The following is a 13,949-nucleotide window of genomic DNA, read 5'->3' as shown; positions in this document are numbered from 1 at the left end:
ATATCTTAGAGTGAACCCCCTTGACATTTCGGGGAAGACAGAGACTGTGGGAGAGGCATCTGTTTGTTTTTTCTGGTGCAAAGAGAATAACAAAATGAGATCAGGAGGGCTAATAGACTGCAGATGTAGAGCTGGCTGAGTGCTCAGTCTGGTAATAGCTTTGAACTGGAACCAGATCTGTAATTTCAGCAGTGAGTGTGGCCCATGAAGAAGGCTAGAGAGAAGTAAAACAAGGGACTCATCAGAGATAATTATGAGCTACCCGCAGTGGGTGAAATAGCAAATAGCAGAGATTATGTTGAGCTGGAGAAATAGTAGGGGCTTAATCGTGAAAGGCCTTATATTCTATGCTAGAGTCTGATCTTTATCCTGTCAACAGTGGGAGATCTATTCAAAAGCTATCAGCTGAGGTGTGATATGATTTGATGTGCATTTAGGAAGCTCATTCTACAAATTTAGGGACAGTAAGACTGGGAGCAAGGAGTCCTTGTGGTGCAGTGGTTTAAGTGCTCAGCTGCCAACCAAGAAAGGTCGACATTTCAAACCCACCAGCCACTTGGCAGGAGAAAGATGTGGCAGTCTGCTTCTGTAAAGATTACTGCATTGGAAACCCTATGGGGCAGTTCTACTCCGTCCTATAGGGTCCCTAGGAGTCGAAATCAACTCGACGGCAGTGGGCTAAGGCTGGGGGCAAGTACTGGTTCCGAGATCTTTCCAGCAATGACGTGAGAGATGGCAGTGGTATGAACTCAGGGTTGAGAAGTCAGTGTGAAAAGAAGTGAGAAGGCTGGTCAGCTCTTGTTGGGTGGATGGAGAGAGGCAAGAAGGGCAAAGCCAGGACCTAGGCTGATACCTGTTTCCGACTGGGACATCTGGGTGGGTGCTGGCGCCACTACCGAAGCAGAAACAGGGCTATTAGCCTTGAACGTGGTGAATTTGAGATGCCTGTGAGACATCAGAGGGGAAGCGTCTAGGATGCAGCGTTCACGGTGGGTCTAAAATTGGAGTATCAGCAAGAAATTGTGAGGAAATTACCCGTGCAGCGGGCTAAGAAAGCTGATCTAAATGATCAAACATCACTTCTGACAAGTTAATTTTATTATATTTTATATTTAATAGGATAATCTAAGTAGTGATGGAAGAAGATTATAAACAATATAATTGTTTTTCAGCCAAAACCAAGCGTTTAGTTTTTCCTTCTCTCCTTGGTAGGTGTCTCAGAATTGGTAATTACCGCCAACCACACACACGCAGTCACACGTATTCCGAGTTTGCTGATGACCTGGGCTCCCGAATCTCGCTTTTGCTCACTCCCAGCTGAGACCCCACCTGTGCTGCCCACTGTGACGTGGTCTGCTCGCGACTCTTCACCTTGGCTTCTGGGGTCCTAGAAGGCTGAAGGATGGGAACGCTGCCCCTGTCCCGTGGATAACTTCACTGCTGGGAAACAACCTGCTTACCTCCAGGAGGAAGTTTGGGTGGAGAAATGAAAACAAGCCGGGTGGGCCTGAGGAGAGAGAAGCACTGTGAGAAGGGGGCTCCAACCCCTTCAGGGCGTCTAAGGAGGAGGAAGTAGAGATTGGAGATGAGTTAGGAAACCTGTCATTGTTGGGTGCCATGAAGTCAAGTCCATCTCCTAGCGACCCCACGTGACAGAGCAGAAATGCCCCATAGGGTTTCCTAGGCTGTAGTCTTTATGGGAGCAGACTGCCAGGTTTTTCTCCTGCAGAGCTGCTGGGTGGGTTCAAACCACCAGCCTTTCGGTTAGCAGCCGAGCGCTTGATCATCATGCCGCCAGGGCTCCTTTAGGGAAGGCTAGAGGAGCACAAGGAGACAGTGAGCAGGCAGGACTCAGCAGGGATGTGACCAGAGGCTGTCTCCAACTGCCTGGGACAGCCCTTTGTCAGCTGCAGGCCCCCAGAGGCCCAGCCTGTCCGCTCAAGAGCAGGTAAGGTGGCTCCCCAAATGACTACATGACCCTAAAGTACTAACCCTTAGCTCCCTCTCAGGGAAAGCTCACTGGCAGGAGTGGTGGGATTCAAGGTCAGTTAGACACGCCCCCACCTGTTTGCTGATGACCGAAACCATCTTCATAACAAATAAGGCCTTTCGCTTCCCAGCTCAAAATCAAAGCCTGAAATTATAACACAAAGGAAAAAAGATTCCTGACTCCGAATGTATTTGGAATAAAGTGTAAGTGACTCAGGTCAGATCTGTTCCAGTATTGATAGAGATTAAAAAAGATACCTCCCCTAGGTTGGAAAAGAGCACTCAAGTGGGAGCCACGGCCTGTGTTGGCTGCGGTCCAGTCGGCCCCCAACTCATGTGACCCCCCACACAACCGAGTGAAATGCCGGGTCCTGCACTCTCCCCATGACGGGTTGTGGATCAGACTGTTGTGATCTATGGGGTTTTCACTGGCTGATTTTCGGAAGCAGATCTCCTGGCCTTTAGTCCGTCTTAGTCTGGAAGCTCTGCTGAAATGTGTTGAGCCTCACAGCCTCACCCTGACGACGGGCAGTGGCCGGAACTCAAACCCGAGTCTCCTGCACGGAAGGTGAGAATTCTGCCACTCAGCCACCACTGCCCCCAGCCAAGGGCCTAGAAGACCAGTATTTCTAGCCTCACCATTTTATCTTGGGTTCTGTTTACCTGAAGCCGGCCTCAGACCAAAAGAAACTGCCGGGGCAGGGTTTCTGGTGTGCTCATTGCTTGAATTGTTTCATCTGCATGAGATTTCACTCTGAGCCTTTGTGAAGGAAAGGTATTTCACGAATCTCTACATCACAAAATACTCCCAAGTATTGAGTCACTCAAGAGATGCTTCCTATTCCTGGGCGTGAACGCAGAGAACAAATACGCTTACACCAAAAGGGACAGACAAAAGAATGTGAGGTTTCCTTTAATTATATTGGTTCCCTAGTTAAATACAACAGACACTGCTTCTCTGAGTCTACAGAATCTTTTCCAGAGTGACAATAACTTTTTTCCTTTGACTCAACCTCTTTCTCCGTCTTCACAGTCTGCCGGGCCAGCAATGTGGACGGCCTGATCCAAAGCCTGTTTGCCAGGTTACGGGGGCTTGGAAGTGTTTTCAGCTGGTGGAACACGGGTTTCACAGACCTCGTAAAATGATCTAACGTCCATACACCTGTGATGGGAACAGTGAATAATTCGCCCACTAAGTGAGTGGATGTATTTTTTTAAATCCATGACAAATGTGTTTTGAAAACTATTTACTGATTCCGTCTCTTTCTAATTAAGGCATTGAAGAGTGCTGGAACCTGTTCCATTGAGATGGCACTTTTGGTTCTCTCTTTAACGTAGCTGCACATCCGTTGCCTCCTTTTACTAAATGCCAGTAAGGAAGGTAGTACATGTGTTATTAGTCTCACTTGACGGATCAGAAAGGTAAAGATGTAGCAAAGCTTTGCCTGTGGACACGTGGCAAATCAGCAGCAGACCTGGTCTAGAAGGCAGTGACCATCTCTGCCGACCTAGGTACATTACACACTTCAGAACTTTGTATCTGGGCCTGATGAACCCACCTCAACTCACTGTGCCTGCTGTGCAGGTAAGGTCTGAAGACAAGCCAGCCCTGGGGTATCAGTCAGAAAGTCAGTATCCCGCTCTTACAGCTAGAACGGGCATAGACAAGCCAAGTGCAGGCTGTCCATCCCTGAGCCAGGGACTAGTGGGCAGCAGGACCTAACCAGATTTGCATTTTTTTTCTTCATATAACCTTGTTAGGTTCTTAAACTGGGACAATATTCTCAAAATAACTTCAGTGCCAGAATAGACAAAATTTTCTAAATAAACATTACAGCTAATTGGAAATCTAATGTATAGAGGTTCTTTTAGAACACTGTACTTCACTTACTCTGGGGGCTAGGCAAAGATTCTCTAGCTAGGGTGACTGGGTTGGGGCTGCCCTAGCTAGAGATCTTTGTTCTCTGTGTGTTAATCACTTCTTTTCTGTTGTCCTCTGTCCTGCTTGTACATGTGAGGGTAAAGGGGTGTGTGTAAATTCTCTGCCATATGCCCAATACCTGACTGTGACAGTTCAAGGGCTTTTCTGTTCTGACTACAAACTCTTACAAACTCCTGTAGTTTTTCGTTTTCAGCGTTTTCCTCGCTATTCTTACACGTCTGTTTTTCCACGTGAACTCGAATATCAACTTGTCTAACTCCATGAAAAAGCTTGTTGGTCTTGCACGAGATTTTTAAATTAACTTAGAGAAGAATGGCATCTTTATAATGCTGAGTCATCCTCTGTAAGAACAGGAGAGAGCTTTCCATGTGTTCAAGAAGGCTTTTGTGCCTTCCAGGAATGTCAAATTACTTGTTAAAATGCTTGTCAATTACTTTGGGAGATGGATGGAGGTTTTCGGGGTGTGATAACGCGTCCAAATGGAGAAACTATATGTCACATTCTCTGGTGAAAAAGAACAAAGATGAAATGCTATCATCCCTCGCACAGTAGCTCCAACTGTTTAGAAGTCTGGGGCCTGACTGACCAGCGCCTCTGATGAGATTTTATCAATGTCAGCTGCAGTGGGAGGCTTTGAGCTGCCAGGAAATGCCAAAGATACAGGATTGTTTTCTTTCTTGGATCTTCCTCTCAGTGCTGTGCAGGGAGCCAGATTTTTCCCACCTAAACCATAAAATTTCTTGGGAAAGATAAACAGCTTCTCCCTTCTTGCAGAGAGAGAAAGGGAGGCTGATAACAACCGATGGAGTCTTTATGATCTGAGCCAAAAACATTTAGAACAGACGGAAGAGAAAAAGAATGAGTCTGTGAGGGTGTGTTCCTCACAGCATCGCGGGTGATTGCACACCTAGACGCTCATTCACAGGACACTGGTTGAATAAACCATGGTTCATCCACAAAATGCAGTACTCATCAGCTTATAATGAGGAAGCGCTCCATAAAACTGGGATGGAGTGATTTCCAGGATATACTGTTAAGTGGAAAAAAAAAAAATATGCAAAAGAGCATCTGTAGTATGCTAACCTACAACTAAGAAAGAAGGGATATAAAAAATGCATTTGCTCCTTTGTACAAAAGAAATGTACGCAGAATAAGCCAGAAACTAAACAGATAGAACACCTCCAGGGGCGGGTGGGAAAGGGATCAAAGAAGGGGGGACTGGAAGGGGGCAGTAAGGAGAAGGAAGGAGCAACACTTCTCTGAATAAACCTTTCTGTAAAGCTCAGACTTAGAAGCACATCAGTGTTTCACAGACCCAGAAAAAATAAACAGTCAAAATCAACCAGGATGTGGGGGAACCCAAAGTGGCAAACAGACAGTAAGAAATGAATCTAATTGAAAGTGAATAACCTTACTACCCTGAAGGGTATGGGGAAAAGACGAAATAACCTAAATAGCTTTGCAAAACACTATTTTTAATGATATTAGAAGGCTAAAGAAAAAACTATACAAACACTGTAGTCTAGTTAGGAAACGTGTTTCTCACAGTGGTATGGGTTAGCAATCCTGAAACTACTCTAGGGGTATGCAAGTATTGAACAAATAATAGATTATAGATATTGAAGGCTATATTTCTTACTATTGGAGAAGGAAGTTACCAATACGAAAATGGAAAAGGTTAGAACGAACTCTGTAGTACTGGAATAGATTTGGAGAAGACATTATGAACTCATGGTTTGTAATATATATAAAGATAGATACATATAGCAATACAGATACGTGTGTTAGAATATATATGTACATACGTGTGTCTGCACACACACACACACACACACACACACACACACACACGTTTGTCTGTGTGCCACCGCTTGTCTGTCAGTCTGTCATACTGTGGTGGCTTGTGTGTTGTTGTGATGCCGGAAGCTATGCCACCAGTATTTCAAGTACCATCAGGGTGACACTTGGCGGACAGCCTTCTGCAGAGCTTCCAGACTAAGATACACTAGGAAGAAGGACCTGGAAATCTACTTCTTAAAAAATTGGTCAGTGAAAACCTTATGAATAGCAGCAGAACACTGACTTAGTGCCAGAAGATGAGCCCCTCAGGTTAGAAGGCACTCGAAGTATGACTGGGGAAGAGCTGCCTCCTCAAAGTAGAGTCAACCTTAATGATGTGGATGGAGTCAAGCTTTGAAGACCTTCATTTGCTGATATAGCACAAGTCAAAATGACAAGAAACATCTGAAAACATCCAGGAGTAACTGGAACATGGGATGTACGAATTACAAATCTAGGAAAATTGGAAGTTGTCAAAAATGAAATGGAACACGTAAAGATTGCTATCTTAGGCATTCGTGAGCTGAGATGGACTGGTATTGGCCATTTTGAATTGGACAATCATATGGTCTACTATGCTGGGAATGACAAATTGAAGAGGAATGGCATCACATTCATTGTCAAAAAGAACATTTCAAGTTCTATCCTGAAGTACAGCACTGTCACTGATAGGACAATATCCATATACCTACAAGGAAGACCAGTTAATATGACTATTATTCAAATTTATGCACCAACCACTAAGGCCAAAGTGACGAAATTGAAGACTTTTACCAACTTCTGCAGTCTGAAATTGATCAAACATGCAATCAAGATGCATTGGTAGTTACTGGTGATTGGAATGCAAAAGTTGTTACTTGGATCCACAATCAAAGCCCATGGAAGCAGCAATCAGGAAACCAAATGACACACTGTACTGGGCAAATCTGCTGCAAAAGACCTCTTTACAGTGTTAAAAAGCAAAGATATCACTTTGAGGACTAAGGTGCACCTGACCCAAGCCATGGGGTTTTCCATCGCCTAATATGCATGCGAAAGCTGGGCAATGAATAAGGAAGACAAAAGAAGAATTGATGCCTTTGAATTACAGTGAGGGCGAAGAATATTGAATATACCATGAACTGCCAGAAGATGGAACAAATCTGTCTTGGAAGAAGCACAGCCAGAATGGTCCTTAGAAGCAAGGATGGCAAGACTTCGTCTCACATACTTTGGACATGTTGTCAGGAGGAACCAGTCTCTGGAGAAGGACATCATTCTTGGTAAAATAGAGGGTCAACAAAAAAGAGGAGGACCCTCAATGAGATGGACTGACACAGTGACTCAACAATGGGTTCGAGCATAATAACAATTGTGAGGATGGCACAGGACTGGGCAGCATTTCATTCTGCTGTACATAGGGTGGCTATGAGTCAGAACCGACTCAACGGCACCTAACAACAACATACACGTGGACCTAGCCAGATGGAATACACAGGAATCAAATCAACTACAGCTGTGGAAAAAGACAATGGAGAAGCTCAATATCATCAGTCAGAACAAGGCCAGTGGCCAACTGTGGACCAGACTATCAATTGCTCATATGCAAGTTTAAGCTGAAGCTAAAGAAAAATCAATGAGAGCCAAAGTATGACTTTGAGAATATCCCACATGAATTTAGTACCATCTCAAGAGTAGATTTGACACACTGAGTACTAATGATGAAAGACCAGATAAGTTGTGGGATGACATCAAGGACATCATACATGAAGAAAGCAAAAGGTCATTACAAAGACAGGAAAGAAAGAAAAGACCAGAATAGATATCAGAAGAGACCCTGAAACTTCACTCTTGAACATAAGAGTAGCTAAAGAGATGGAAGAAATGATGAAGTAAAAGAGCTGAACAGAAGATTTCAAAGGCAGCTCGAGAAGACAAAGTAAAGTATTATAATGAAATGTGTGAAGACCTGGAGTTAAGAAACCAAAAGGGAAGAATATGCTCAGCATTTCTCAAACCAAAAGAACTCAAGAAAAAATTCAAGCCTCAAGTTGCAATATTGAAGACTTATATGAGAAAAATATTGAACAATGCAGGAAGCATCAAAAGAAGATGGAAGGAATACACGGAGTCACTGTACCAGAAAGAATCAGTCAATATCCAACCATTTCATGAGGTAGCATATGATCAAGAACCGATGGTACTGAAGAAAGACGTCCAAGCTGCCCTGAAGGCAGTGGCAAAATACAAGGCTCCGGGAATTGATGGAATACCAATTGAGATGTTGCAACAAATGGATGCAGCACTGCAAGCGCTCACTTGTCTACGCCAAGAAATTTGGAAGACAGCTACCCAGCCAACTGACTGGAAGAGAGAGCTATTTATGCCCATTGCAAAGACAGGTGATCCAACAGAATGCAAAAATTATCAAACAATATCATTAATATCACACGCAAGTAAAATTTTGCTGAAGATCATTCAAAAACGATTGCAGCAGTAAATCGACAGGAAACTGCCAGAAATTCAAGCTGGATTCAGAAGAGGATGTGGAATGAGGGATATTCTTGCTGATGTCAGATGGATCTTGGCTGAAACAGAGAATACCAGAAAGATGTTTACCCGTGTCTTATTGACTATGCAAAGGCCTTCAACTGTGTGGATCATAATAAATTATGGATAATAGTGCAAAGAATGGGAATTCCAGAACAATTATGCAGTTGTTTGAATAGAACAAGGGGATATTGCGTGATTTAAAATGAGGGAAGGTGTGCATCAGGGTTGTATCCTTTCACCATACTTTATTCGATCTCTATGCTGAGTAAATAATCTGAGAAACTGGACTATATGAAGAAGAATACAGCATCAGGAGTGGAGCAAGACTCATTAACAACCTGAAATATGCAGATGACACAACTTCGCTTGCTGAAAGCAACAAGCTCTTGAAGCCCTTACTAATGAAGATCAAAGATGACAGCCTTCAGTATGGATTACATCTCAACATAAAGAAAACAAAAATCCTCACAACTGGACCAATAAGCAACATCATGATAAATGGAGAAAAGATTGAAGTTGTCAAGGATTTTATTTTAGTTGGATCCACAATCAAAGCCTATGGAAGCAGCAGTCAGGAAATCAAAAGATGCATTGCATTGGGCAAATCTGCTGCAAAAGACTTCTTTCAGGTGTTAAAAAGCAAAGATGTCACTTTGAGGACTATGGTGTGCCTGACCCAAGCCATGGTGTTTTCAATTGCCTCATATGCATGCCAAAGCTGAACAATGAATAAGGAAGACTGAAGAAGAATTGATGCCTTTGACCTATGGTGTTGGGGAAGAATACTGAATATACCATGGACTGCTAGAAGAACCAACAAATCTGTCTTGGAAGAAGCACAGCCAGAATGCTCCTTAGAAGTGAGGATGGTGAGACTTCATCTCACATACTTTGGACATGTTATCAGGAGGGATCAATCTCTGGAGAAGGACATCATGCTTGGTAAAGTAGAGAGTCAGTGAAAAAGAGGAAGACCCTAGATGAGATGGATTGACAAGGTGGCTGCAATATTGGGCTCAAACATAGCAACGATTGTGAGGATGGCACAGGACCAGGCAGTGTTTTGTTCTGTTGTCCACAGGGTTGCTTTCAGTCCAAAGTGACTTGACTGCACCTAACAACAACATATATGCGTGTCTGTGTGTGTGTATGTGTCTCTGTATGTGTGTGTGCACACGTTTGTTGTTGTCGGGTGCCATCCAGCTGATTTCAACTCATAGCAACCCCACGTGACAGAGCAGAACCACCCCATAGGTTTTCTAGGCTATAGTCTTTACGGGAGCAGATTGCCAGGTCTTTCTTATTTTTTTCCCCCATTTTTGTCCACTGAACGGGCCTAGAAGCAATGACACCCCAGTAGCACAGTGGGCACACCTAGTGACCAGATCGTGGTTTCTAAGCACCATTCTCTAAGAAAAGGAATCAAGGCTCCTTGGAGAAGTAGTTGAATCCACTGCTGGGGCAGGGACAGTACAAACTGAGCCTAAAACATCTTACGGTGCCAGAAGGTAAGGAAGTTGTCAAAAATGGACAGAGGGACATAAAAAGGACACAGGAGCCAACCTGAAGGTGCTGTCGATGGCAACAGCTGAAACCCTTGAGTAACAAAATAACATTGAATTACAACCCATAGTATAAAATGATTAACCATGAATCCATACGGATATAAATAAATGACTGAGCAAATAAGAGAAGGGGCAGCTCTTCCTTAGAGAAGAATTCCAATTAACAAACGTGGAAAGAATAAGAGAAATTGAAAATCATCACAGGCAAACATCACAGTAATAATTGTTGCAGGCAAGACTCACTGATAAATGCTAAAGTGGGCAAAAGTTGGAGGAGAAATGGGATATTTACATACTGTCAAAGGGGAAAACAACTTTCTAGTGAAGAAACTCTGCGAACACCACCATAACCAAGTAATCGCCGCTAACATCACCAGTAACGACCTGTGGACGTCACACCCCCCCTGGGCTGATGCACTGAGAAGCTGCCAGCCTCACCCGTAGGAGTCTTGTCTAAAACGCGTAACCTCACCGTATGAAAGCGAAAGCCTCACACAAACCACACCGAAGTCATTCTACAAAAAAAAAACAAAAACCGACCAGTACTTTTCAAAAGTGTCAAAAGTCATACAAGATAAAGGGCTGAGGAACTGGCACAGATTGGAGGAGGCTAAGGAGACATGACCACTAAACGCAATACGGTGCCCTTGGGTGGCACAGACGGTTCAGAACGAAGCGAAAGGTTGGCAGTTCAAACACACCCAGAGACGCCTTGGAAGAAAGGCCTGGCAGTCTGTGTCTGAAAGGTCACAGCTATGAAAATCCTGTGGAGTGCACCTGTGGGGCCACCAGGAGTCGGAATCAGCTTGATAACAACTGATTAAATGCGCCATGGGATCCTATTTCAATTGTAATCGGTTGTCTGGTGATCCTTGGGTTTCTGTTCATGTTTAGGAACGAGGGATTGAGAAGTTGCCTGGGAGCTGTGTGTGAAGGGGGAGGCCTGTGCAAAGGCAGGAAGCTCTGTGTACTCTTCAGAGTCCCTAAATACTGGAAACCATGAGCTCCAGAGCTGCTCCATTTTATTAGGAGAGAACTTCCAATATGTTTAAGTTTCACTTTTTTTTTTTTTTATTTTACAAGGGAATAGATCCTGACTTCCAAGAGTTTTGTGTATGAGCAAGAGGAAAGAGACAGGGTGCCCAGCAGGTCTCCTCATCTTTCTCCCTGCAGGGCTTGTGCAGTGGAAGGTTCCAGCCTGGATTCCAGTCCTGGCAGCCTGTCTGTGAAATGCTGTGTCAGCGGCTGCAGCATCACAGGTCCACTAGGACCTCCAGCTCTAACCTGAGCAAGGTCAGCTGGCAAAGGCGGTTGCTGAGAAGAGTTCTCTGTGCAGGTTACAAGCCGTGGGCACGGGCAAGCTCTGTAAATAGTGTGATTACAGAGTACACTCCTTCTAGTGGCTTTGGCCGGATAGCTGTCCATTCAGAATAGTTCTGGCTCAGGGTCCCTTCTCTCCCAGCGGCCGCTGTAAAGGTCACCCAGTTTGACAGCTGCAGACAGGTTACAAGGCAGGTAAAATAGTTCTGCCCGTTCTCACTTTTGATGATTATTCCCAGGCCGGGGCAGCCACCAGAGCAGTCCCTGCCCGCCGTCACCCCCAGGGAATCCCAGCGCACTCAGTGGACTCCACAAGCCTGAAGCCGGGCTACAGCCAGAGGTTTAGCCTTAGCCCCTCCCTTGCTTTCCAGAGATTTAGAAGTAAAAGTCAGAAATCGTGACATCTTGAGTAGCCATGGGGCCCTGGTGGCACCGTGGTCAAGAGCTCAGCTGCTAACTAAAAGGTCAGTAGTTCGAATCCACCAGCTGCTGCTTGGAAACCCTATGAGGCCGCTCTACTCTGTCCTGTAGGGTCACCATGAGTCGGAGTGAACTCAACGGCAATGGGTTTGGTGTTTTTTTGGTTGAGTAGCCATAGCCGGGGGTTCTTTTCCCCTATAGTAAGATAGTAAATGTTTCTTATCCCAAAGTAATTATACCCTATAAACTCTGTATTCCTTACCCTGATAAACGCAGTAATCATGCAACAGTCTAACCACTTGGAGATCGCTGAGTAGAGACAACGTTCCACGTTTACTAACCCTAATTTGCAATGAATAATAACGATGACAATAAGCACGATGATCATCTTGGCCATAAAAATTATCACATGGAAAGAGTAGCTATCGTAATCTTAAAACTGATCCCGACACGGGTACAGCCTCTTCAGAGAGTTGAAAGATCCTCATTATCTTCTCAGAGCAGCCTCAGGAGGCAGGCCAGGCAGGAAGCATTAGCCGTCCCCACTTCACGGGGGAAAACACAGGCCTGGAGGGGTCCTGGCGCCAGTCAGTAGCTCAGGCCGTATCAGATCCATCACACAACACTCTGCGTGGTCCATCCTCCTGAGGCTTGGTGGACAGTGGGCAAGACCCCCACCGCAGCCCTTGTCCCACCTCCCAATTCTCCCCCAGCAGCTGAAGGATGAAAGCTGGTGTCTGGGAAGTGCTTGTTCCTGCCCTAGCCTGAGAAATGTGTCCCAAATGGGAGGAGGAGGAGATGATTCGGAATACTAAGGATTCTCCAGCTCAGCAGAGACAGATTCTGGAAAACCCTTCTCTTTCTTCTCCAAAATAACCTGTAGCAATTATAAAAAAATTTTTCCAGGAAGGAGAATATTAAAATGCAAATTAAATACAGTGTGACTGTAAATCCTTGGAGAAAAATGCCACTGCTGTTTTTAGAGTTCGGTGTGGGCTCAGGACCCTTGGTGATGATGCCAATAGGGCTTACATCACAAACCTAGAAGGGCCACAGAGAGAACTGAGTCCAGCTCCCTCATTTTACAGATGAGAACACTGAGGCCCAGGGACGGTGAGCGAATTTTCCTAAGTATCACAGATGGTGTTAGTAAAGGACCCTGGACAGAGGGACCAAGTAGGTACCTGCATCAGTAAGGAAAGTATTTAGCTGCAAGCAACAGAAAGCTCAGCTTTATAGGTTAGTTTGTCTCAACTAAGTCCAGAAGAAGGTGGTGCTGGGCCTGAATTTTCCAGGGCCAGAACAAGAGACGTAAATTCTGCTCCTTACCAATCAATCTTCCCCAGCAGCCTGGGTGGGGTTCTGGGGACACAACGTGACCAGTGGAGGGAGGCTGCATGATGAGGAAAAGGGAACGTTTGTGAAGGACCTGTGGAAAGAGCCCAGGGCACATAACCTAAAGGAGAGGAGCCCAGCGGAAAGACCTCTTTATGCAGAAGACGCACGAGACAGGGGTCGTGTTGCCCAGAGGTCGGAATTAGGACTAGAAGGTGCGACTGTTGGTGACAAACTGATCCACTCACAGGAATAATTTTAACGATAGACACTTACTGAAAGTAGCCCACCTTTGACAGTAGTGAGCGGTGAGCGGAGGGATTCAAACCAAGGGAGGAATAGAGTGTGTGTCCCTGGATGGGCAAATGGTTTGTGCTCGACTACTAACCTGAAGGTTGGCAGTTTGAGCCCATCCGGTGGTGCCCTTTCTGTGAAGATCACAGTCAAGAAAACCTACGGAGCGGCTCCACTGTTTAACACAGGGGGTCGCCATGAGTCAGAATCTATTTGACAGTAACGGTTTTGGCATTTTGTGGTTTGTATGTGTGTGAGAGAGAGAGAGAGAGGAGGAGGAGGAGTAAATCATGAATAAAGACCTGTTTCCGTCGAGTTGATTCCGACTCGCAGTGACCCTCTAGGACAGAGTAGAACTGCTCCATACTGTTTCCAGGGGGCGCCAGGTGGATTTGAACTGATGACTTTTTGGTTAGCAGCTGTAGCACGTAACCACTATGCCACCAGAATTTCCAAAGCACAAATAGGGAGATTAAATTAGATGATCCCTAAATTTCCTGTTCGAACAATTCCTTCAACAAGTATCTGCTGAGTTTCTGCTATGTTCCACATAGGGACCATATTTCCAAATAAGAAGTTGGCTTGACATTTATGAAAACAGTTAATGGACAGAACAGTGTCTGACAAGTGTCGTTTGCTGATTGACTGCTCAGGACCAGCTCTCCTTCTCAGGATCCCACCCACGGCTCCCTGGCTTCCTCACCGCCCCACAG

Source organism: Trichechus manatus, unplaced genomic scaffold (genome assembly GCF_000243295.1).
Source record: "Trichechus manatus latirostris isolate Lorelei unplaced genomic scaffold, TriManLat1.0 scaffold00030, whole genome shotgun sequence".
Lineage (NCBI taxonomy): Eukaryota > Metazoa > Chordata > Mammalia > Sirenia > Trichechidae > Trichechus > Trichechus manatus.
The sequence above is the reverse complement of the archived record's forward strand: the minus strand, read 5'-3'. Positions refer to the sequence as shown.